This window comes from Phyllobates terribilis, unplaced genomic scaffold (genome assembly GCF_046119375.1).
Source record: "Phyllobates terribilis strain yellow unplaced genomic scaffold, ASM4611937v1 Scaffold_81__1_contigs__length_6697587, whole genome shotgun sequence".
Lineage (NCBI taxonomy): Eukaryota > Metazoa > Chordata > Amphibia > Anura > Dendrobatidae > Phyllobates > Phyllobates terribilis.
Window position 1 is genome coordinate 3,484,554 of NW_027362841.1, and position 27,206 is coordinate 3,511,759.

Consider the following 27,206-nt stretch of genomic DNA (forward strand, 5'->3'; position numbering starts at 1 on the left):
ATAGTGCAGGACTTCTGGCCACATTCAGGACCCAAATTTCACTGCTCATCATAAGGTCATAAGGACGAGACGGGAAGTCCTGCCCCATAGTGAAGAGGCTGGAAATGTGGCACACTATGATGGAATAAGAGGACCGGGTGGCGGACAGCGAGCAAAATATTATTGTTTTTTTTTACTCTTTCCATTTTACATTCAAATTTGGGTTACAAACAAAACTATAGGATATATCTAGTTCATAACCCAAGGACGGCCTGTACATAAGGCAGGAAGGACTAAACCTGGATCTATGGGATAATCTCATTACTGGACGGACTCTACATAAGGCACGAAGTACTAAACCTGGATCTATGGGACAATCTCAGTATTGGACGGACTATACATGGCCGCTCCCTCCAGAAAATCAACATGAATATATAAGGGACTTGTATCTACAACTGTTCTCTAATAACTTCTATTGTCAGAACTGCAGCATTTAGAAGAATGAAGATTGTGATGATGAAATGAGACAGAGGTGGAAACACAACCTCTGCATCGCTGAGTACAGAATGTCACTACAGAGGGTTGAGCTGCAGAGACAGGCTGCCATAGAACATCCTGCGCCTCTGACATCATAAATCTGCCACTCTGCTATTTGACGGCTAATCTGGAGAAGATTAGACCAGGACGTGTGATATAGAAAGTGATGGATCCTTACCAGACGCTCCAGTGAGCCGGCCGGACGCTCCAGTACATACAGGACATTTTGTGCCAGTTGTATAATAAAGGCCAATTCTCCACTTGTGGATTTTTCTTCAGCCTATAAAGATGGAAATAAATAGAAAAGGAAAATCATGAGAGAACATGGAGGAGGCCGATTATGTCACCACTTTACTCCTGCGATCTGCTCTACAATTACTACATATCTAGTGACTTAGTGTCGGTTATATATTATATTATTATCGGCCTAAAGAACTATTTTATGTGAATAAACTTATATTCTGTTATTATAACTTTTCGATGTTTTATGCAGATTTCTACCACTTACCTGTTGCACCAATGTCCTGATGTTCTTCTGTAAATGCTCAAGATATGCTGAGCTTATACGACCTTGCTGATATTTGGTCAGGCAGTCTCTCAACAGCTCCATAACCAGCCGGTAAGTGAAGCTGAGGACGCCATCGGGTAGCGGCAGCACAATGTCAGGGGCATAGGTGGTAAGAATCCCCTGCAGCAGTGCCAACACCTGAAAATTGTCTGAAGGAATTTCAGACATTTCAAATAAATCCAAATAAATCCAAATCGCAGTCAGTAAATCACTAGCTATGTAGCTAATCACCAACAATGACACCGGAATGTCAAAGTGACACTGGAGCTGTAAACACTGGCACAAGTAATGGTGGTGCATTATGATGTCATAATATCATCACGGAATGTTGAGATGTTACCATATATGGAGCTTCTCTCCATAAAAGGAAGTTGCCTAGCAACACAAGCAGCAACTCTATAGGCTGTCGGCAGTGAGCATTGTCAGAGGTAAAAATAAAGCAAGTGTCAGAGGTAAGCATTAATAAGCTATTAAAAAAAGCCCTGCATCCACTCCTATGTCACTAGGTAAAAAAATAATGACTCTACTTCTTTGGTGAATTATAACCCCCAGAATGCCCTGGAAGCTTCAGAAATTCAAGAAATGCTGTGAGTTGTGGTTCTCTCCAAAGGCAAAAGGATTGTAGTCAACCACATGTGACATAAATGGCCCCTATGGGATCTTCAAGGGTTTGTTCAGCGCCGCTTACTTCCATACTGGGAGGTGACATCACGTCTACAGATACATGATGGGACGGTGTAAGTGTGGCCGCCATCATGCCTGTGACTTGGTAGGTTCCTCAGACGGCAGCTCACTCACCTCCCAATGTGGAAGGAAGCGGCCGGAGAACACTTTTAATCTATAAAAGAAATCAAGATTCCACCAAATCCGTGTAGAATATTTTTTGTTCTTTTCACTACACAAAAAAAAAATGATGAAAACATCTCATGTACCGCGCACTGTTACCCATAAATATTGTAGCTCGTTCCATTAAAAAAAGCTCTTGCCTAAATCTAAGCAGAAAAATGAAAGTTATGGGTCAATGATTAAAAAAGCAAAATAAACTGGATATCTGTGTAATTGTATCAACCTGCAGAATAAAGATAATTTGTCTACAGTGAGCGGCAAAAAAGAAGGAAAATAAAAAAGTGATGGAAGATTTATTTATTTATTCATCGTCACTCATATCATACCATTAAAAAAGAAAGAAACTGTAGTGGTGGTGAATTCTGATGTCATAATAGCGGTGATGTCATCATGGAATCTTGTGAGGGAATCTTATATGGAGCTTCTCACCTTATAAGGAAGTTGCCTAGCAACAGTGAAGATGGTAAAACCATAGGGTGAGCATCAGTGCTTGCATGTAAGAGGGAGCTGTGGGCACCGGGCTCTTCTCATCAGTGAGGGGATTTATAAATATATTTATTAATATCTGTATACACAATAAAAATCATAATTACGTATTTAGAAGAAATCCGGATTCAGGATCTAAAAGAAGTATCTTTATCTGGGGGGTCCAGGGACTGAAAGTCAGAAGCACACGCCTCACCACCCCCCAATCTCCCAAGATGGGGGTCTCTATTACGAATATGACCCTGCCTGCACTCCTTATTAAAGAAATAGAAGAACTGGGAGGACTATTGAGTTACACCTTAGATATAGACAAAACTGAGACCTTATTATTAAGAAGCCCTTCAAAGCCACTATGGACAAAGAGATTCCAGTTCTGCTGGATTGAAACAGCGCTGAAATATTTGGGGATATACAGTGACATGTTAAAGTTTGGGCACCCCTGGTCAAAATTAATGTTATAGTGAACAGCTAAGCAAGTTGAAGATGAATTGATCTCTAAAAGGCCTAAAGTTAAAGATGACGCATTTCCTTTGTATTTTAGGCAATATATATATATATATATATATATATATATATATATATATACAGTGCCTACAAGTAGTATTCAACCCCCTGCAGATTTAGCTGGTTGACACATGCGGAATTAACTTGGCATTGTGACATTTGTACTGTAGATCAGCCTGGAAGTGGGAAATGCACTGCAGCAAATTTTGTTTTTGTTTTTTTTTTTTGTTTTTTTTTAAAACGTTAAAAGTTAATTCAGAGTGTCATTTATTATTCAACCCCTCAAACCACAAGAATTCTGTTTGGTCCCCCTAAAGTATTAAGAAGTAGTTCAGGCACCAAGAATAATGAGCTTCACATGTGTGGATTAAAGATCTCTTTTGCCAGCCTTTTCTGACTATTTAAGACCCTCCCCAAACTTGTGAACAGCACTCAGACATGGTCAACATGGGAAAGACAAAGGAGCATTCCAAGGCCATCAGAGACAAGATCGTGGAGGGTCACAAGGCTGGCAAGGGGTACAAAACCCTTTCCAAGGAGTTGGGCCTACCTGTCTCCACTGTTGGGAGCATCATCCGTAAGTGGAAGGCTTATGGAACTACTGTTAGCCTTCCACAGCCTGGACAGCCTTTGAAAGTGTCCTCCCGTGCCGAGGCCAGGCTTGTCCGAAGAGTCAAGGCTAACCCAAGGACAACAAGGAAGGAGCTCCGGGAAGATCTCATGGCAGTGGGGACATTGGTTTCAGTCAATACCATAAGTAACGTACTCCACCGCAATGGTCTCCGTTCCAGACGAGCCCGTAAGGTACCTTTACTTTCAAAGCGTCATGTTAAAGGCTCGTCTACAGTTTGCTCATGATCACTTGGAGGACTCTGAGACAGACTGGTTCAAGGTTCTATGGTCTGATGAGACCAAGATCGAGATCTTTGGTGCCAACCACACACATGACGTTTGGAGACTGGATGGCACTGCATACGACCCCAAGAATACCATCCCTACAGTCAAGCATAGTGGTGGCAGCATCATGCTGTGGGGCTGTTTCTCTGCCAAGGGGCCTGGCCATCTGCTCCGCATCCATGGGAAGATGGATAGCACGGCCTACCTGGAGATTTTGGCCAAGAACCTCCGCTCCTCCATCAAGGATCTTAAGATGGGTCGTAATTTAATCTTCCAACAAGACAACGACCCAAAGCACACAGCCAAGAAAACCAAGGCCTGGTTCAAGAGGGAAAAAGTCAAGGTGTTGGAGTGGCCTAGTCAGTCTCCTGACCTTAACCCAATTGAAAACTTGTGGAAGGAGCTCAAGAATAAAGTCCACATGAGACACCCAAAGAACCTAGATAACTTGGAGAAGATCTGCATGGAGGAGTGGGCCAAGATAACTCCACAGACCTGTGCCGGCCTGATCAGGTCTTATAAAAGACGATTATTAGCTGTAATTGCAAACAAGGGTTATTCCACAAAATATTAAACATAGGGGTTGAATAATAATTGACCCACACTTTTATGTTTAAAATTTAATAAAATTCAACTGAGCAACATAACTTTTTGGTTTGTAAGATTTATGCTTCTGTTCATAAATCCTACTCTCGTTTGCAGTTTGAAGGCTCTAACTTATTTGCATCTTATCAAACCAGCTAAATCTACAGGGGGTTGAATACTACTTGTAGGCACTGTATATATATATATATATATATATATAGTCAGTTTTTACTTTTTAAAAATTACAAAAAGGAAAATGGGCCGATGCAAAACTTTGGGCACCCTTGGAGATTTGTGTGCTCAGATACCTTTGTTGACCAAGATTTCAGACCTTAATTAGCCTGTTAGGGTTATGGCTTGTTCATTATCATGGTTAGGAAAGTCCAGGTGATGCAAATTTCCCAGCTTTATAAAAACCCAACCTCCTCTAAGCTTGTGACAAAAACCAGCAGCCATGGGTTCTTCTAAGAAGCTGCCTAGCACTCTGAAAATGAAAATGGTGGAGGCCCACAAAGCAGGAGAAGGCTATAAGAAGATAGCAAAGCGTTTTCAAGTTGCCCTTTCCTCAGATTGAATTGTAATTAAAAAATGGCAGCTACCAGGAACATTGGAGGTCAAGATAAAGTCTGGAAAACCAAACAAAATTTCAGTAAGAGCCACTCGTACGGTTGCTAGAGAGGCAAATCAGAACCCTGACTGACTGCAAAAAAACTTCAGAAAGATTTAGCAGACTTTGGAGTTGTGATACATTGTTCTACTGATTAGAGACACCTGCACAAATATGGCCTTCATGGAAGAGTCATCAGAAGAAAACCTCTCCTGCGTCCGACTTCTCACCATAAAATTCAGCATCAAAAGTATGCAAAAGAGCATCTAAACAAGCCTGATGCATTTTGGAAACAAGTCCTGTGGACCGATGAGGTTAAAATAGAACTCTTTGGCCACAATGATCAAAGGTCTGTGTGGAGAAAAAAGGGCACGGAATTTCAGGAAAAGAACATCTTGCCAACCCTTAAGCATGGGGGTGGATCAATCATGCTTTGGGGCTGTGTTACAGCCAATGGCACGGGGATCATTTCACGGGTAGAGGGAAGAATGAATTAAATGAAATTTCAACAAATTCTTGATGCCAACATAACATCATCTGTAAAAAAGCTGAAGTTGAAAAGAGGATGTCTTCTACAAATTGATAATGATCCTAAGCACATGTCACAATCCACAATAGACTTCAACAGGAGCAAGCTGAAGGTTTTACAATGGCCCTCACAGTCCCCTGATCTGAACATCATTGAAAATCTTTGGCTCGACCTCAAAATAGCAGTGCATGCAAGACAACCCAGGAATCTCACAGAGCTGGAGTAAGGCTATTTGCCCACGATGCAGAAATGCTCCGGATTTTTTCCTGAGCATTTCTGCATCTCCCTGGCAGAAAAAACGCATGCGGATTGTACATGCGGATTGTACATGCGTTTTTTCTGCCAGGGACAAGCGTATGTCCCGCGTTTTTCACATGCGATTTGGCATGCGGGTTGTCAAGCGCTTTTCCAAGCAATTTTAGCATCACTTGGAAAAGTGCTTGACAACTTGTTCACACTTTATAAATCCATGTAACCGGCTTGGATTTATATAGTGTGACCAAGATAATAGTTAAAAAGAATTTTAAGGAGACCGGGGGCCATCAGAAGGTGAGTATAAGGTTTATTTTTTATTTTAAATTCTTTTGCAGGTACCATGGTACCCAGGTCTGGATGAGAGTCTCCTCTTCTCCAGACCCGGGTACCATCCGCACATTGAGTCGCTTAATATCCGCATGTGCACATGTAGTCATGTGGATATTATGCGATTCAATGCAAGTCAATGGCGGTACGCAAAATTAATGGTAGTGCTGTGGATTTTTCCGCAATGATAATCCGCAGCGGTAATTTCCACAGCACGTGCACAGCACATGCGGATTATCATTGGGGAACATTGCAGACCTTCTACCAAGCGTTTGTTAAGCGTTTTGCGGTGGAATTGCTGCTGCGGAAACGCTTAAAAAACGCATCGTGGGCACACAGCCTTATAATCCAAGGAAGAATGGATGAAAATCCCTCAAATAAGAATTGAAAGACTTTTGTCTGGTTACAAAAATTTACGAAATTATGGCAAATATCCAAATATAAGCCAGTTATATCACATCTGTCATCATCACTAATCTAACAAAACAAGACTGGGACCCCAAATCATTCAATGGCTTTCCAAAGTGAATATAATGAAAGGACAAGTATCCTTGAATGATACATTTCTCCATGCCCTTATAGACAATACTAAACACAAACTCCAATGACAAAATATGGAATATGGATGATCCAAATCTAACTCATTCAAACATATTGGATTCTTTAGTTCAAGCACAAAAATATCTTCAATCATCCAGGTATCTAGAAAAGAGGCTAAAAGTTTGTCCCAGGTCGTACCGGACCCTCTCAAGGGGATATAGAATGGGACTATACACAACAAATAACTCCAAAAGCAAATCTTTATCATTGCTTATGGGGATGTCCAAGTATCCAAACTTTCATTTGCAATGACACACTTAACTAATTTTGTACCACAAGGTCATCTATGGTTCTATCTTTTGTTACATGAACCCAGAAATGTATCAATATAAGAAAGGGGCGAATAAATTGTTACAGGAGTGAAATCTATTATTCACACCTAGGTCCAGAAACAACCACAGCCCTTCAAACTGTTTCTGTAAAAAATGTCATCATATCTATTCAAAACGGTCTGGGTAGAAGCTTCATTATCATTACATAAGGAAAATAAGCTTAAATATTAGAACAAATTCATAGACTGCACAAATGTTATTCAGTTTGTTTCTGTTGAAAACTGTTTTTGCTCCCACTTACTGCATAGTGCATTGCATGTTTACAATTTATTGACGCTTTTTTTATTTTAATGTTGTATTCCAATAAAAATATTTCAGGTTCTATAAAAAGAGCTTGATTATTGTATCATAATGATGATTAAAAGCCTGATGTTACCATTTTACTGCAGTAAATTTATCACTTAAACATGAGCTATGTATGAGGGAGTTGGACCCAGGGAAAATGAGGAGTCGGACATTTCTCTTCTCGACTCCACAGCCCTGCTATAAACACTGGTATAAGTAATGATGGTAAATTCATGGAATCTTGTAGTAATGTCATCATGGAATCTTGAGATGTTACCTTATATAGAGCACCTCACCTTATAAAGAGGTTGCCTAGCAAGAAATAAGGCAGCAGTACTACAGGCTGAGCATCAGTACCAGATGCAGACATGGAGGAAAGAGCTGTGGGGGCTTTACTCCTCTGACCAGTGGGGGGATTTTTATGTTCTAAGATAAATCATTTATATCTGTTATACACAGTAAAATGTATATTATTACTAGTGATGATCAAGCACTAAAGTGCATGGGAGCTCGTTGCTCGAGTCAAGAAAATCATAATGCTTGGGTGCTCAACCCAAGTAGCGTGCCCAATGTGAGCCAATGGGAAACTTCAGCATTTTTTCGGCACCCCCCCCTCCCCGGGGTCTGGAGGGGGCCTATAAATTGGCCATGATATGGGAACAGCATGGGGAAGACCCCTGGAAGCATCTCTGTCTCCCAGGCCACTGCTGTGAACAATATTGTCAGAGTATTATGCCACTTTTTTACGGACTCACAATAAATCATACAATTACGAAACCAAAATGGATTTTCCTGCAAAACATGTTAAGGAACATCCTTTCCAGGGTAATGACTTATATATAAGGCAAAATAAATAACCAAAAACAAAAATGGCTCCTCCACACCTTGGGCTATGTTCACAAGTAGCGTTTTTGATGCATTTTTGCACTTTTGCATTGCTTTCAATGGTGGAAAATACATTTACTAGTAAAAGAAATTTTAACATTTTACTACCTTATCTTGTCATGTGGTGTGTGAGACATGATCGGACAAATCCTGTTATATTTATGAAGGAGGGACTGTCAAAAGTCACAAAGCCTATATTTACAAGGCCATTAGGCGGCTCTTACTATTGTTAGAGGGCCAGCAGTCGATCCTCACTATTGTTAGACAGCCATCAGCCGGCTATGCTTTGTTGTTCCCATTATAAAGGAGTGGGTCTCCTATACTGTTATTGCATATGCAGTGACTGCAATGGCTGCCAAAAATTAGGACACACTTCAATACCCCTTTGAAGAGACGTAGAGGAGGGCCTCATTAAAAAAATGTTCCCATTATAAAGTAGTGGGTCTCCTATACTGTTAATGCATGAGCAGTGACTGCAAGGGCTTACAAAAATTTGGACGCACTCCAATACCCCCTTTGAACAGACGTAGAAGAGGGCCACATTAAAAAAAAATTCCCATTATTAAGGAGCGGGTCTCCAATACTGGTAATGCCTATGCACTAAGTGCAAAGGCTGTCAAAATTTAGGACGCAACCAAATACCCCTTTGAAGAGACGTAGAGGAAGTCCTCATTAAAAAAATTGTTCCCATTATTAAGGAGTGGGTCTCCTACAGTGGTAATGCCCATGCACTAAGCGCATGGGCTGAAAAACATTTACCCATGGGGGGTATACATGACAATACTGTATAACATACAGAATGTTAGAGGTAGGCCTAAAAATATTTCCTACGGGCAACTTAAACACCTTTTAAAAAAATTATGTGGGTGTTGCATGATGGTCACCCTGTTGATATGGTGATGGATGATGAGGAGAAGGAGAAGGAGGAGGGTGACATAAAACAGACAAAATCAGGAAGCGTATACCCATGTCTGGGTGTGAAGAGGCGCATGGGAATAGACCCCCCCAACAAAAAACACTGAATTTGACTTTATGTTCTGCTGCTATCATCCAGTGATGTTGAGAAGTCTGGCCTAATCCAGCCCTTGTTCATTTTGATAAGAGTCAACCCGCTCTGATAAAATGCTGGCGGCAGGGTAGGCCAGGACCTCCAAGGCGTAGAGAGACAGTTCATGCCTCATGTCCAGCTTGGATACCCAATAGTTATAAGGCACAGAGGAATCACAGAAGACGTTGGTACAGTTGGCAAGGTACTCCTTCAGCATCTTTCAAAACTTTCTCCTCCTTGTCAGAGTACCCCACGCATCAGGGCAGGGGCACTGGGAGTGTCTGAGAAAACTGTCCCAGACCTTTGACAGTGTTCCCCTACCTCTGCTACATCGTATTTGTGTCTCCCTCACCTGTACTCTTTGGTTGTCCAACAAACTGTGACCTTTGCTGCCAGCATTTTCAGATGGGAATTTTTTTAATAATTCTACAAGGGCCTTCAGGTACTGCAACATTTTATTAGACCGCTCTGCCCCGAGAAGGAGAGATAGAAAGATGTCCTTGTAGCGTGGATCCAGAAATGTGACAAACCAGTAATTATTGGTGGCCAAAATGCGTGGGTCACGGGAAAGGCAGTGGAACATAAAGTCAGCTATGTGTGCCAGACTGCCAACAGCCAAGACTTCCCTGTCCTGACCCAGAGGACCACTGTCCATGCTCTCCTCGTCCTCCTCCTTGTTCTCCCGCTCCTCAGGCCATCCACATTGAACAAACGGTATGACTGTTGTGTGCGTAGTACCGTCTGTAGTGCAGGAAAACAGCTCCTGTTCCTCCTCCTCTTCCTCATTATCACCCAATCCATGTTGAGATGAGATGAGGCTGGGCTTTGTGACATCACCTTGTATAGTTCCTTGCTCCATCTCATCGTGCTCCGCCTACAATGCCTCCTCTTTAATTGTGAGCACAGAGCATTTCAGTAGACAGAGAGGCAGGATGGTGATACTAATTATGGCGTCATCGCCGCTCATCATCTTGGTGGAGTCCTCAAAGTTTTAGAGTACGGCACAGATGTCAGACATCCAGGCCCACTCATCAGCTCTAATTTGCGGAGGCTGACCTGAATACCGATGGGGATGTTGAAGCTAGAACTCAACAACTGCCATCTGCTGCTCACAAATCCTTCCCAACATATGAAAGATTGAGTTCCATCGTGTGGTGACATCGCACACGAGTCAGTGAGTTGGTATGGCTAGGGTGGGGGAAGCTGTAAGTGACTTCCTGAAATGGGCACACACGTGGCGTTCTTTCACAAGCAGGTCATGCAGATCCGTGTAGGTTTTGAGAAACCGCTGAACCATTAGATTGATCACATGGGCCAGGCACGGCATGTGTGCGAGTTTGCCAAGCCTCAGAGTCACAACCATGTTCCGGTCATTGTCAAACATGATCTTGCCTGGCTGTAAGTTTAACAGTGACAGCCACAGATCTGCCTGCTCTATTCCAGATGTCAACAACTTTGCAGCGGTGTGCAGTTTGTCACCTAAGCATATCAGCTTCAGCAGTGCCTGTTGACACTTGGCCGAAGCAGTGCTATAGTGCTTCCAGTCTCCGACTGAAGTGGTCATTTCGGAGATGGAGGCTGATGAGGAGGAGTTTCAGAAGCTGTAGAATCTGAGGGCAACCCTGGTTGACCCTGGGCCCGCAATCCGTTCTGGCCACAAGCACTTGTCCACGTGCCCGTGGTTAGGTGGACCTTCCCAGTGACTGTGTTGGTAAGGGCAGGTGAAATGTTCTGGGACACGTGCTTGTGTAAGGCGGGGACGGCACACCGGGAGAAATAGTGGTGGCTGGGGACCGAGTACCGAGGGGCACCCGCCGCCATGAATTTGCCGAAAGATTCTGTCTCCACGAGCCTAAAAGGCAACATTTCAAGTGCAAGCATTTGAAAAATGTGGCAGTTTAGTATTGTGGCCTGTGGGGCGTTAGCTGCATATTTGCCCTTGCATTCAAAGGACTGGGGTAGGGACAACTGAACACTGCGTTGTGACAAGGACGTGGACGTGGTTACTGATGGTGGTTGTTGCAAGTGTGCAAAAGAGGCATCTTTGCCTGCGCCATGGACAGGGGATTGGTGTGCACGCACAACAGCAGAACAGGCAGTGGTGTCCCCCGCAGAAACTGTTTCTGGACCCTAGCGTTTGGTCCAATTAGTCAGGTGCTTTGCTGTCATGTGCCTGATCATGCTGGTGGTCGTCAGGCTGGTAGTTTTGCAGCCCCTGCTGATGCTGGCATGGCAGATGTTGCAAATGGCCTGTTTGGAATTAACTTGACAGTCTTTAAAAAAGTGCCAGACTATGGAAGACCTAACAGTTGGACTGGCAACTTCCCTCGTGTTGGTGTTCCGGAGAACTGTTGCCCGCCTTGTGTCTGTGGCCACCCCACTGCTTGTTCCTGCCTGTTGTGGTGCTACACCTCCCTCCCCCTGTGTGCTGCTGTCCTCGCTATGCATGTCACCTTGCCAGGTTGGTCAGTGACTTCATTGTCCACCACCTTGTCTTCCAAGTACGCACCCTGGGCCTCCTGATGACTTGCTGGCAATTGTGTCTCATCATCATCCACCTCTTGCGACAGTAATTGCATTTTCCCACCATCGCCTTCATGTGACTGTAGCTGCTCAAATACATGGGCATCGCTACATGTGATCTCCTCTTGCCCCGCTTGAAGCGCGCCAGGCGAGAGTCCTGAATCCCTAAATGGAAATGTGAACAGCTCTTCAGAGTGTCCAAGTGTGGGATCAGTTGTCTCCAGGCACTCGGCATGGGGGGAGAAAGGAGGATCAGAGTGAGGAATATGCGGTCCAGGCTCACAGCTACTGAAACTGGACCATATGGAAGACAGGGTGGTGGTGGTGGCAAACTGACTGGAAACATTATCTGCTATCCAACCAACAACCTTTTCACACTGCTTTGGCTTCAATAGTGGTGTTTCGCGGCCCCCTTCAAAGTAGGGCAGGAAGGTAGGTCGACATGATATGGGTGCTTTAGTGCTCCCTCAGCAGGCATAATTTCAGCTTGCCCACGACCTCGGCCTCTGCGTGCACCATCAGCATCATGTCCTCTTTCCAGTCCCTTGCCACGTGCCTTGCCCATTTTAAATGGAGTATAATATTTGTCACGTTCCCAAAAATGTCAGGATTATTACAGCAGTAATATCGGATCAAGTCTGATGACCACGGTTTTAAGCAGTGGCCTTATAGTATGGTATTGGTTAGCGTCCAAGTGTGAATAGGTTTGAACAGCACACAACTGACAGACTTTAAATGGAGTATAATATTTGTCACATTTCCAAAAATGTCAGGATTATTACCGCAGTAACATCGTATCACCTGAGATGGACAAGTTTCTCTGCTTCCACAATACAGCAATGCTATTAAAATCAAACAAATCTGGCTGTATGCTGCTAACAAGCAAATGGAGCAGTAAAAGTGGTGTATTATATCGCTTTTCAACCAAATAATTAGGATTAAGCGCAAAAAGAATATTAAACCTGTTATCTAAGGCTGTGGATATGAGTAACAGCAGCAGACAGAACGTTCAATGGATTTATTGTGCTGTATACACTCTCCACAAACTCTGCCTAACTCCTGCTATCACCAGTAATATATGCATCTGGATTAGTCCTTAGCAGGACTGTTAGTATAGATGTATACTGCTGTGGAATACCTGACTAAATCAACCGCCAATTCTCTCCCTCGCTCAGCAGCAGCTCTCCCTACTCTGCCTGTCTGAAGGGTAGACTGTGACGAGCATAGGGTCCCGGGTCTGATATAGACCTGATGACGCTGTGTGGCCAGCCAATCACTGTAATGCCACAACCAACATGGCTGCAGCATTACAGTGACGAGTGGCGAGTACCGAGCAGTTGCGAGCACGCTCGCTCATCGCTAATTATTACTCACCACCACACCCAGGTCTCTATTATAAATAACCCTGCCTGACATTAGAGAAATTCTACATTTTAAGTTAATTCTTTTTAATTCTTTCTACAAAACAGAAAAAAGAGTCGAAATCAGTGGAGCTCAGGGATGTTTAGATATTTAGCTAATTTTTTTTGAGCAGGTGACAGATCCTCTATAATCTTGGGGAATGAAACACTAGTCCTAATAAATCTCCTCCTACGTTCTCCGATCACCACCATATTTGTATTCCAACAGCCTCAAAGCACCGGAAAGAGAAAGTAAGTGAAGAATCAGGCGCATTCTAATCTGTAACCATGGAGACACATAGGCTGCATAAGAGCTGTATACACTACACAAGATTTACAAATTTGTTTCATTTTTTATTTTAAGGAACCAAGTAAAAAAAAATACTGTAAAAGATCTTCTAACAGCTAGAAATGATTCCAGGATTGTCTTTCCACTATATATACTGTATATACTCACAACACAAAGGTTAACTAATAGTTTTAATGATTTTCTGTAATAAATATTTGTATAAATATGAGAAACATTTATATAAAAATACAACAAATGATAATAAATATTTCAATTATAAAACAAGAAATACGTCTTATAATAATATTACTCAGCGATTTATAAAAGTAACAAAGTTCTTGTCGCTGCTGCTTCTGACGACCAATCAGATTTCTGCCGTTTAGCCTCTTGCAGTGCGGAATCGATGGCTGGAATCTGACTGGTTGCTACGGGCAACACTTTCATTATTCTCTACACTGTATAAATAATCCTTGAACTCTCGTTGTCGATAGCAACCGATTAGAATTCAGCTTTTACATTTGTAATTTACACGAGATAAATAAACGTGATTTCTGATTGGTCGCTAGGGCTAACAAAGACGCTACATGACAGCTGAGGCTCCGTGACAATGGCATCTGTTACTCCAGGTACTGGATGATGGGCCGGACACAGGTGCAGCCCACCGTCACCAGCTGCTTCTCCAGCCTATAGGTGGGACACATCCTCTCATCTCACCACGCAGGACCAGGATCTCCTGTCTGATGGGGACTGAGTTCATGCTGAGGTCCACATGACCCTCCGGGTCCAAACATCCGCGGTGGAGACATCGGGCCTCGCTGATGACCGCAGGGAATCTGTTATTGTCCACATTAGAGCTGGAGGAAGGAGATGAGAGAAATCAGGACACAGCAGTAACCATGTTTAGTCCCCCATACTCCGGCCTGCTGACCCCCATATATCATTATTATTATTTCTGCCATTACTCCATGTACATTCACCTGTATTCCCATGGAGAGATGGAGCGGCTCCTCACACTGTCCGCCATTACTTGTGCAGAACTCCGGCTGCCGACCTTCATATCCACCTTCACACGTGGAGGAAATGTGGTGTCCGGTGTGAAGAGACATCCCCCGCCGGACACTAGAGGGGCCTCCCAGCCATCAGCGCCAGGGACCTGCTCTTCTCCTCCATGGACACAAGAGATGAAGATCAGAAGAAGCAAAGTGGAGAAAACCTGAGGACAGAAGATGTCACACATGTGATAGGGGACATTGTGGAAGTGTCAACATTATGTAGTGATATAAGTAAGGGTTAAATAATGGATCAATAATATACACTAATAATATTCATACTCTTATGGACCTATCCCAAAGATATGCAACAGCGCTCAAGCCAAGAGCAACCATATATGACTATATAACACATATAAGAAAGTCCAACATTCTAAGTGGAATTCATTCAACAATATATTATATTGTCATTGTATCATAACAGAGGATAACAAATAAAATGGTGGTGGCCCCAAGCAAGTGCTGCACTCACTATTCTGCTGGTGCAGTCACTGTGTACATACATTACATTACTGATCCTGAGTTACATCCTGTATTATACTCCAGAGCTAAACTCACTATTCTGCTGGTGCAGTCACTATGTACATACATTACATTACTGATCCTGTACTGATTCTGAGTTACATCCTGTATTATACTCCAGAGCTGCACTCACTTTTCTGCAGGTGCAGTCACTGTGTACATACATTACATTACTGATCCTGAGTTCCATCCTGTATTATACTCCAGAGCTGCACTCACTTTTCTGCAGGTGCAGTCACTGTGTACATACATTACATTACTGATCCTGTACTGATCCTGAGTTATATCCTGAATTATACTCCAGAGCTGCACTCACTATTCTGCTGGTGCAGTCACTATGTACATACATTACATTACTGATCCTGTACTGATCCTGAGTTACATCCTGTATTATACTCCAGAGCTGCACTCACTTTTCTGCAGGTGTAGACACTGTGTACATACATTACATTACTGATCCTGAGTTACATCCTGTATTATACTCCTGAGCTGCACTCACTATTCTGCTGGTGCAGTCACTGTGTACATACATTACATTACTGATCTTGAGTTACATCCTGTATTATACTCCAGAGCTGCACTCACTATTCTGCTGGCGCAGTCACTGTGTACATACATTACATTACTGATCTTGAGTTACATCCTGTATTATACTCCAGAGCTGCACTCACTATTCTGCTGGTGCAGTTACTGTGTACATACATTACATTACTGATCCTGTGTTACATCCTGTATTATACAGTCAGTCACTGTGTACATATATTACATTATTGATCCTGCACTGATCCTGAGTTACATCCTGTATTATACTCCAGAGCTGCACTCACTTTTCTGCAGGTGTAGACACTGTGTACATACATTACTGATCCTGCACTGATCCTGTGTTACATCCTGTATTATACTCCATAGCTGCACTCACTATTCTGCTGGTGCAGTCACTGTGTACATACATTACATTACTGATCTTGAGTTACATCCTGTATTATACTCCAGAGCTGCACTCACTATTCTGCTGGCGCAGTCACTATGTACATGCATTACAATACTGATCCTGAGTTACATCCTGTATTATACTCCAGAGCTGCACTCACTATTCTGCTGGTGCAGTCACTGTGTACATACATTACATTGCTGATCCTGAGTTCCATCCTGTATTATACTCCAGAGATGCACTCACTATTCTGCTGGAGCAGTCACTGTGTACATACATTACATTGCTGATCCTGAGTTACATCCTGTATTATACTCCAGAGCTGCACTCACTATTCTGCTGGCGCAGTCACTGTGTACATGCATTACATTACTGATCCTGAGTTCCATCCTGTATTATACTCCAGAGATGCACTCACTATTCTGCTGGAGCAGTCACTGTGTACATACATTACATTATTGATCCTGCACTGATCCTGAGTTACATCCTGTATTATACTCCAGAGCTGCACTCACTTTTCTGCTGGAGCAGTCACTGTGTACATACATTACATTACTGATCCTTTACTGATCCTGAGTTACATCCTGTATTATACTGCAGTGCTGCACTCACTATTCTGCTGGTGCAGTCACTGTGTACATACATTACATTACTGATCCTTTACTGATCCTGAGTTACATCCTGTATTACACTGCAGAGCTGCACTCACTATTCTGCTGGTGCAGTCACTGTGTACATACATTACATTACTGATCCTGAGTTACATCCTGTATTTTACCCCAGAGCTGCACTCACTATTCTGCTGGTGCAGTCACTGTGTACATACATTACATTACTGATCCTGTACTGATCCTGAGTTACATCCTGTATTATACTCCAGAGCTGCACTCACTATTCTGCTGGTGCAGTCACTATGTACATACATTACATTACTGATCCTGTACTGATCCTGAGTTACATCCTGCATTATACTCCAGAGCTGCACTCACTATTCTGCTGGTGCAGTCACTGTGTACATACATTACATTACTGATCCTGAGTTCCATCCTGTATTATACTCCAGAGCTGCACTCACTTTTCTGCAGATGCAGTCACTGTGTACATACATTACATTACTGATTCTGAGTTCCATCCTGTATTATACTCCAGAGCTGCACTCACTTTTCTGCAGGTGCAGTCACTGTGTACATATATTACATTACTGATCCTGCACTGATCCTGAGTTACATCCTGTATTATACTGCAGAGCTGCACTCACTATTCTGCTCGTGCAGTCACTGTGTACATACATTACATTACTGATCCTGTACTGATCCTGAGTTACATCCTGTATTATACTCCAGAGCTGCACTCACTTTTCTGCAGGTGTAGACACTGTGTACATACATTACATTACTGATCCTGAGTTCCATCCTGTATTATACTCCAGAGCTGCACTCACTATTCTGCTGGTGCAGTCACTGTGTACATATATTCCATTACTGATCCTGCACTGATCCTGAGTTACATCCTGTATTATACTCCAGAGCTGCACTCACTATTCTGCTGGTGCAGTCACTGTGTACTTACATTACATTACTGATCCTGTACTGATCCTGAGTTACATCCTGTATTATACTCCAGAGCTGCATTCACTATTCTGCTGGTGCAGTCACTGTGTACATACTTTACATTACTGATCCTGTACTGATCCTGAGTTACATCCTGTATTATACTCCAGAGCTGCGCTCACTATTCTGCTGGTGCAGTCACTGTGTACATACATTACATTACTGATCCTGAGCTACATCATGTATTATACCCCAGAGCTGCGCTCACTATTCTGCTGGTGCAGTCACTGTGTACATACATTACATTACTGATCCTGTACTGATCCTGAGTTACATCCTGTATTATACTCCAGAGCTGCACTCACTTTTCTGCAGGTGTAGACACTGTGTACATACATTACATTACTGATCCTGAGTTCCATCCTGTATTATACTCCAGAGCTGCACTCACTATTCTGCTGGTGCAGTCACTGTGTACATATATTCCATTACTGATCCTGCACTGATCCTGAGTTACATCCTGTATTATACTCCAGAGCTGCACTCACTATTCTGCTGGTGCAGTCACTGTGTACTTACATTACATTACTGATCCTGTACTGATCCTGAGTTACATCCTGTATTATACTCCAGAGCTGCATTCACTATTCTGCTGGTGCAGTCACTGTGTACATACATTATATTTCTGATCCTGTACTGATCCTGAGTTACATCCTGTATTATACTCCAGAGCTGCGCTCACTATTCTGCTGGTGCAGTCACTGTGTACAGACATTACATTGCTGATCCTGTACTGATCCGGAGATACATCCTGTATTATACTCCAGAGCTGCACTCACTATTCTGCTGGTGCAGTCACTGTGTACATACATTACATTACTGATCCTGAGTTACATCCTGTAGTATACCCCAGAGCTGCACTCACTATTCTGCTGGTGCAGCCACTGTGTACATATTTTACATTACTGATCCTGTACTCATCCTGAGTTATATCCTGTATTATACTCCAGAGCTGCACTCACTATTCTGCAGGTGTAGACACTGTGTACATCCATTACATTACTGATCCTGAGTTCCATCCTGTATTATACTCCAGAGCTGCACTCACTATTCTGCTGGTCCAGTCACTGTGTACATACATTACATTACTGATCCTGTGTTACATCCTGTATTATACTCCAGAGCTGCACTCACTATTTTGCTAGTGCAGTCACTGTGTACATACATTACTGATCCGGTGTTACATCCTGTATTATACTCCAGAGCTGCACTCGCTATTCTGCTGGTGCAGTCACTGTGTACATACATTACATTGCTGATCCTGAGTTCCATCCTATATTATACTCCAGAGCTGCACTCACTTTTCTGCAGGTGCAGTCACTGTGTACATATATTACATTATTGATCCTGTACTGATCCTGAGTTACATCTTGTATTATACTGCAGAGCTGCACTCACTATTCTGCTGGTACAGTCACTGTGTACATACATTACATTACTGATCCTTTACTGATCCTGAGTTACATCCTGTATTACACTGCAGAGCTGCAGTCACTATTCTGCTGCTGCAGTCACTGTGTTCATACATTACATTGCTGATCCTTAGTTCCATCCTGTATTATACTCCAGAGCTGCACTCACTTTTCTGCAGGTGCAGTCACTGTGTACATATATTACATTATTGATCCTGAGTTCCATCCTGTATTATACTCCAGAGCTGCACTCACTATTCTGCTGGTCCAGTCACTGTGTACATACATTACATTACTGATCCTGAGTTCCATCCTGTATTATACTCCAGAGCTGCACTCACTATTCTGCTGGTGCAGTCACTGTGTACATACATTACATTACTGATCTTGAGTTACATCCTGTATTATACTCCAGAGCTGCACTCACTATTCTGCTGGTGCAGTCACTGTGTACATACATTACATTACTGATCCTGTGTTACATCCTGTATTATACTCCAGAGCTGCACTCACTATTCTGCTGGTGCAGTCACTGTGTACATACATTACATTACTGATCCTGAGTTCCATCCTGTATTATACTCCAGAGCTGCACTCACTTTTCTGCAGGTGCAGTCACTGTGTACATATATTACATTATTGATCCTGTACTGATCCTGATTTAGATCTTGTATTATACTGCAGAGCTGCACTCACTATTCTGCTGGTGCAGTCACTGTGTACATACATTACATTACTGATCCTTTACTGATCCTGAGTTACATCCTGTATTACACTGCAGAGCTGCACTCACTATTCTGCTGCTGCAGTCACTGTGTTCATACATTACATTGCTGATCCTCAGTTCCATCCTGTATTATACTCCAGAGCTGCACTCACTTTTCTGCAGGTGCAGTCACTGTGTACATATATTACATTATTGATCCTGCACTGATACTGAGTTACATCCTTTATTATACTCCAGAGCTGCACTCACTTTTCTGCTGGAGCAGTCACTGTGTACATACATTACATTACTAATCCTGCACTGATCCTGAGTTACATCCTGTATTATACTCCAGAGCTGCACTCACTATTCTACTGGTGAAGTCACTGTGTACATACATTACATTACTGATCCTGAGTTACATCCTGTATTATACTCCAGAGCTGCACTCACTATTCTACTGGTACAGTCACTGTGTACATACATTACATTACTGATCCTGAGTTACATCCTGTATTATACTCCAGAGCTGCACTAACTATTCTGCCAGTGCAGTCACTGTGCACATGCATTACATTACTGATCCTGAGTTACATCCTGTATTATACTCCAGAGCTGCACTCACTTTTCTGCAGGTGCAGTCACTGTGTACATATATTACATTACTGATCCTGCACTGATCCTGAGTTACATCCTGTATTATACTCCAGAGCTGCACTCACTATTCTGCTGGTGCAGTCACTGTGCACATACATTACATTACTGATCCTGAGTTCCATCCTGTATTATACTCCAGAGCAGCACTCACTTTTCTGCAGGTGCAGTCACTGTGTACTTACATTACATTACTGATCCTATACTGATCCTGAGTTACATCCTGTATTATACTCCAGAGCTGCATTCACTATTCTGCTGGTGCAGTCACTGTGTACATACATTACATTACTGATCCTGTACTGATCCTGAGTTACATCCTGTATTATACTCCAGAGCTGCACTCACTATTCTGCTGGTGCATTCACTGTGTACATACATTACATTACTGATCCTGAGTTACATCCTGTATTATACTCCAGAGCTGCACTCACTATTCTGCTGGTGCAGTCACTGTGTACATACATTACATTACTGATCCTGAGTTACATCCTGTATTATACTCCAGAGCTGCACTCACTTTTCTGCAGGTGCAGTCACTGTGTACATACATTACATTACTGATCCTGAGCTACATCATGTGTTATACCCCAGAGCTGCGCTCACTATTCTGCTGGTGCAGTCACTGTGTACATACATTACATTACTGATCCTGAGTTACATCCTGTATTATACTCCAGAGCTGCACTCACTATTCTGCTGGTGCATTCACTGTGTACATACATTACATTACTGATCCTGAGTTACATCCTGTATTATACTCCAGAGCTGCACTCACTATTCTGCTAATGCAGTCACTGTGTACATACATTACATTACTGATCCTGAGTTACATCCTGTATTATACTCCAGAGCTGCACTCACTTTTCTGCAGGTGCAGTCACTGTGTACATATATTACATTACTGATCCTGCACTGATCCTGAGTTACATCCTGTATTATACTCCAGAGCTGCACTCACTATTCTGCTGGTGCAGTCACTGTGCACATACATTACATTACTGATCCTGAGTTCCATCCTGTATTATACTCCAGAGCAGCACTCACTTTTCTGCAGGTGCAGTCACTGTGTACTTACATTACATTACTGATCCTGTATTGATCCTGAGTTACATCCTGTATTATACTCCAGAGCTGCATTCACTATTCTGCTGGTGCAGTCACTGTGTACATACATTACATTACTGATCCTGTACTGATCCTGAGTTACATCCTGTATTATACTCCAGAGCTGCGCTCACTATTCTGCTGGTGCATTCACTGTGTACATACATTACATTACTGATCCTGAGCTACATCATGTATTATACCCCAGAGCTGCGCTCACTATTCTGCTGGTGCAGTCACTGTGTACATACATTACATTACTGATCCTGTACTGATCCTGAGTTAGATCCTGTATTATACTCCAGAGCTGCACTCACTATTCTGCTGGTGTAGTCACTGTGTACATACATTACATTACTGATCCTGAGCTACATCATGTATTATACCCCAGAGCTGCACTCACTATTCTGCTGGTGCAGTCATTGTGTACATATATTGCATTACTGATCCTGTACTGATCCTGAGTTACATCCTGTATTATACCCCAGAGCTGCGCTCAATATTCTGCTGGTGCAGTCACTGTGTACAGACATTACATTGCTGATCCTGTACTGATCCTGAGTTACAGCCTGTATTATGCTGCAGAGCTGCACTCACTTTTCTGCAGGTGCAGTCACTGTGTACATACACTACATTACAGATCCTGTACTTATCCTGAGTTACCTCCTGTATTATACTCCTGAGCTGCACTCACTATTCTGCTGGTGGAGTCACTGTGTTCATACATTACATTACTGATCCTGTACTGATCCTGAGTTACATCCTGTATTATACTCCAGAGCTGCACTCACTATTCTGCTGGTGCAGTCACTGTGTACATACATTACTTTATTGATCCTGTACTGATCCTGAGTTACATCCTGTATTATACTCCAGAGCTGCACTCACTATTCTGCTGGTGCAGTCACTGTGTACATACATTACATTACTGATCCTGAGTTACATTCTGTATTATACTCCAGAGCTGCATTCACTATTCTGCTTGTGCAGTCACTGTGTACATACATTATATTTCTGATCCTGTACTGATCCTGAGTTACATCCTGTATTATACTCCAGTGCTGCGCTCACTATTCTGCTGGTGCAGTCACTGTGTACAGACATTAGATTGCTGATCCTGTACTGATCCTGAGTTACATCCTGTATTATACTCCAGAGCTGCACTCACTATTCTGCTGGTGCAGTCACTGTGTACATACATTACATTACTGATCCTGTACTGATCCTGAGTTACATCCTGTATTATACTCCAGAGCTGCGCTCACTATTCTGCTGGTGCATTCACTGTGTACATACATTACATTACTGATCCTGAGCTACATCATGTATTATACCCCAGAGCTGCGCTCACTATTCTGCTGGTGCAGTCATTGTGTACATATATTACATTACTGATCTGGTACTGATCCTGAGTTACATCCTGTATTTTACTCCAGAGCTGCACTCACTATTCTGCTGGTGTAGTCACTGTGTACATACATTACATTACTGATCCTGAGCTACATCATGTATTATACCCCAGAGCTGCACTCACTATTCTGCTGGTGCAGTCATTGTGTACATATATTACATTACTGATCCTGTACTGATCCTGAGTTACATCCTGTATTATACCCCAGAGCTGCGCTCACTATTCTGCTGGTGCAGTCACTGTGTACAGACATTACATTGCTGATCCTGTACTGATCCTGAGTTACAGCCTGTATTATACTCCAGAGCTCCACTCACTTTTCTGCAGGTGCAGTCACTGTGTACATACATTACATTACAGATCCTGTACTTATCCTGAGTTACCTCCTGTATTATACTCCTGAGCTGCACTCACTATTCTGCTGGTGCATTCACTGTGTACATACATTACATTACTGATCCTGCGCTACATCATGTATTATACCCCAGAGCTGCGCTCACTATTCTGCTGGTGCAGTCACTGTGTACATACATTACATTACTGATCCTGTACTGATCCTGAGTTACATCCTGTATTATACTCCAGAGCTGCACTCACTATTCTGCTGGTGTAGTCAATGTGTACATACATTATATTACTGATCCTGAGCTACATCATGTATTATACCCCAGAGCTGAACTCACTATTCTGCTGGTGCAGTCATTGTGTACATATATTACATTACTGATCCTGTACTGATCCTGAGTTACATCCTGTATTATACCCCAGAGCTGCGCTCACTATTCTGCTGGTGCAGTCACTGTGTACATACATTATATTTCTGATCCTGTACTGATCCTGAGTTACATTCTGTATTATACTCCAGAGCTGCATTCACTATTCTGCTTGTGCAGTCACTGTGTACATACATTATATTTCTGATCCTGTACTGATCCTGAGTTACATTCTGTATTATACTCCAGAGCTGCGCTCACTATTCTGCTGGTGCAGTCACTGTGTACAGACATTACATTGCTGATCCTGTACTGATCCTGAGTTACATCCAGTATTATACTCCAGAGCTGCACTCACTATTCTGCTGGTGCAGTCACTGTGTACATACATTACATTACTGATCCTGTACTGATCCTGAGTTACATCCTGTATTATACTCCAGAGCTGCGCTCACTATTCTGCTGGTGCATTCACTGTGTACATACATTACATTACTGATCCTGCGCTACATCATGTATTATACCCCAGTGCTGCGCTCACTATTCTGCTGGTGCAGTCACTGTGTACATACATTACATTACTGATCCTGTACTGATCCTGAGTTACATCCTGTATTATACTCCAGAGCTGCACTCACTATTCTGCTGGTGTAGTCAATGTGTACATACATTATATTACTGATCCTGAGCTACATCATGTATTATACCCCAGAGCTGAACTCACTATTCTGCTGGTGCAGTCATTGTGTACATATATTACATTACTGATCCTGTACTGATCCTGAGTTACATCCTGTATTATACCCCAGAGCTGCGCTCACTATTCTGCTGGTGCAGTCACTGTGTACAGACATTACATTGCTGATCCTGTACTGATCCTGAGTTACAGCCTGTATTATGCTGCAGAGCTGCACTCACTTTTCTGCAGGTGCAGTCACTGTGTACATACATTACATTACAGATCCTGTACTTATCCTGAGTTACCTCCTGTATTATACTCCTGAGCTGCACTCACTATTCTGCTGGTGGAGTCACTGTGTACATACATTACATTACTGATCCTGTACTGATCCTGAGTTACATCCTGTATTATACTCCAGAGCTGCACTCACTATTCTGCTGGTGCAGTCACTGTGTACATACATTACTTTATTGATCCTGTACTGATCCTGAGTTACATCCTGTATTATACTCCAGAGCTGCACTCACTTTTCTGCTGGTGCAGTCACTGTGTACATACATTACATTACTGATCCTGAGTTACATTCTGTATTATACTCCAGAGCTGCGCTCACTATTCTGCTGGTGCAGTCACTGTGTACAGACATTACATTGCTGATCCTGTACTGATCCTGAGTTACATCCTGTATTATACTCCAGAGCTGCACTCACTATTCTGCTGGTGCAGTCACTGTGTACATACATTACATTACTGATCCTGACTTACATCCTGTAGTATACCCCATAGCTGCACTCACTATTCTGCTGGTGCAGTCACTGTGTACATACATTACATTACTGATCCTGAGTTACATTCTGTATTATACTCCAGAGCTGCACTCACTTTTCTGCTGGTGCAGTCACTGTGTACATACATTACATTACTGATCCTGAGTTACATTCTGTATTATACTCCAGAGCTGCGCTCACTATTCTGCTGGTGCAGTCACTGTGTACAGACATTACATTGCTGATCCTGTACTGATCCTGAGTTACATCCTGTATTATACTCCAGAGCTGCACTCACTATTCTGCTGGTGCAGTCACTGTGTACATACATTACATTACTGATCCTGACTTACATCCTGTAGTATACCCCATAGCTGCACTCACTATTCTGCTGGTGCAGTCACTGTGTACATATTTTACATAACTGATCCAGTACTGATCCTGAGTTACATCCTGTATTATACTCCAGAGCTGCATTCACTATTCTGCTGGTGCAGTCACTGTGTACAGACATTACATTACTGATCCTGTACTGATCCTGAGTTACATCCTGTATTATACTCCAGAGCTGCACTCACTATTCTGCTGGTGCAGTCACTGTGTACATACATTACATTACTGATCCTGACTTACATCCTGTAGTATACCCCAGAGCTGCACTCACTATTCTGCTGGTGCAGTCACTGTGTACATATTTTACATTACTGATCCTGTACTGATCCTGAGTTACATCCTGTATTATACTCCAGAGCTGCACTCACTATTCTGCTGGTGTAGTCAATGTGTACATACATTATATTACTGATCCTGAGCTACATCATGTATTATACCCCAGAGCTGAACTCACTATTCTGCTGGTGCAGTCATTGTGTACATATATTACATTACTGATCCTGTACTGATCCTGAGTTACATCCTGTATTATACCCCAGAGCTGCGCTCACTATTCTGCTGGTGCAGTCACTGTGTACATACATTATATTTCTGATCCTGTACTGATCCTGAGTTACATTCTGTATTATACTCCAGAGCTGCATTCACTATTCTGCTTGTGCAGTCACTGTGTACATACATTAGATTTCTGATCCTGTACTGATCCTGAGTTACATTCTGTATTATACTCCAGAGCTGCGCTCACTATTCTGCTGGTGCAGTCACTGTGTACATACATTACATTACTGATCCTGTACTGATCCTGAGTTACATTCTGTATTATACTCCAGAGCTGCATTCACTATTCTGCTTGTGCAGTCACTGTGTACATACATTATATTTCTGATCCTGTACTGATCCTGAGTTACATCCAGTATTATACTCCAGAGCTGCACTCACTATTCTGCTGGTGCAGTCACTGTGTACATACATTACATTACTGATCCTGTACTGATCCTGAGTTACATCCTGTATTATACTCCAGAGCTGCGCTCACTATTCTGCTGGTGCATTCACTGTGTACATACATTACATTACTGATCCTGCGCTACATCATGTATTATACCCCAGTGCTGCGCTCACTATTCTGCTGGTGCAGTCACTGTGTACATACATTACATTACTGATCCTGTACTGATCCTGAGTTACATCCTGTATTATACTCCAGAGCTGCACTCACTATTCTGCTTGTGTAGTCAATGTGTACATACATTATATTACTGATCCTGAGCTACATCATGTATTATACCCCAGAGCTGAACTCACTATTCTGCTGGTGCAGTCATTGTGTACATATATTACATTACTGATCCTGTACTGATCCTGAGTTACATCCTGTATTATACCCCAGAGCTGCGCTCACTATTCTGCTGGTGCAGTCACTGTGTACAGACATTACATTGCTGATCCTGTACTGATCCTGAGTTACAGCCTGTATTATGCTGCAGAGCTGCACTCACTTTTCTGCAGGTGCAGTCACTGTGTACATACATTACATTACAGATCCTGTACTTATCCTGAGTTACCTCCTGTATTATACTCCTGAGCTGCACTCACTATTCTGCTGGTGGAGTCACTGTGTACATACATTACATTACTGATCCTGTACTGATCCTGAGTTACATCCTGTATTATACTCCAGAGCTGCACTCACTATTCTGCTGGTGCAGTCACTGTGTACATACATTACTTTATTGATCCTGTACTGATCCTGAGTTACATCCTGTA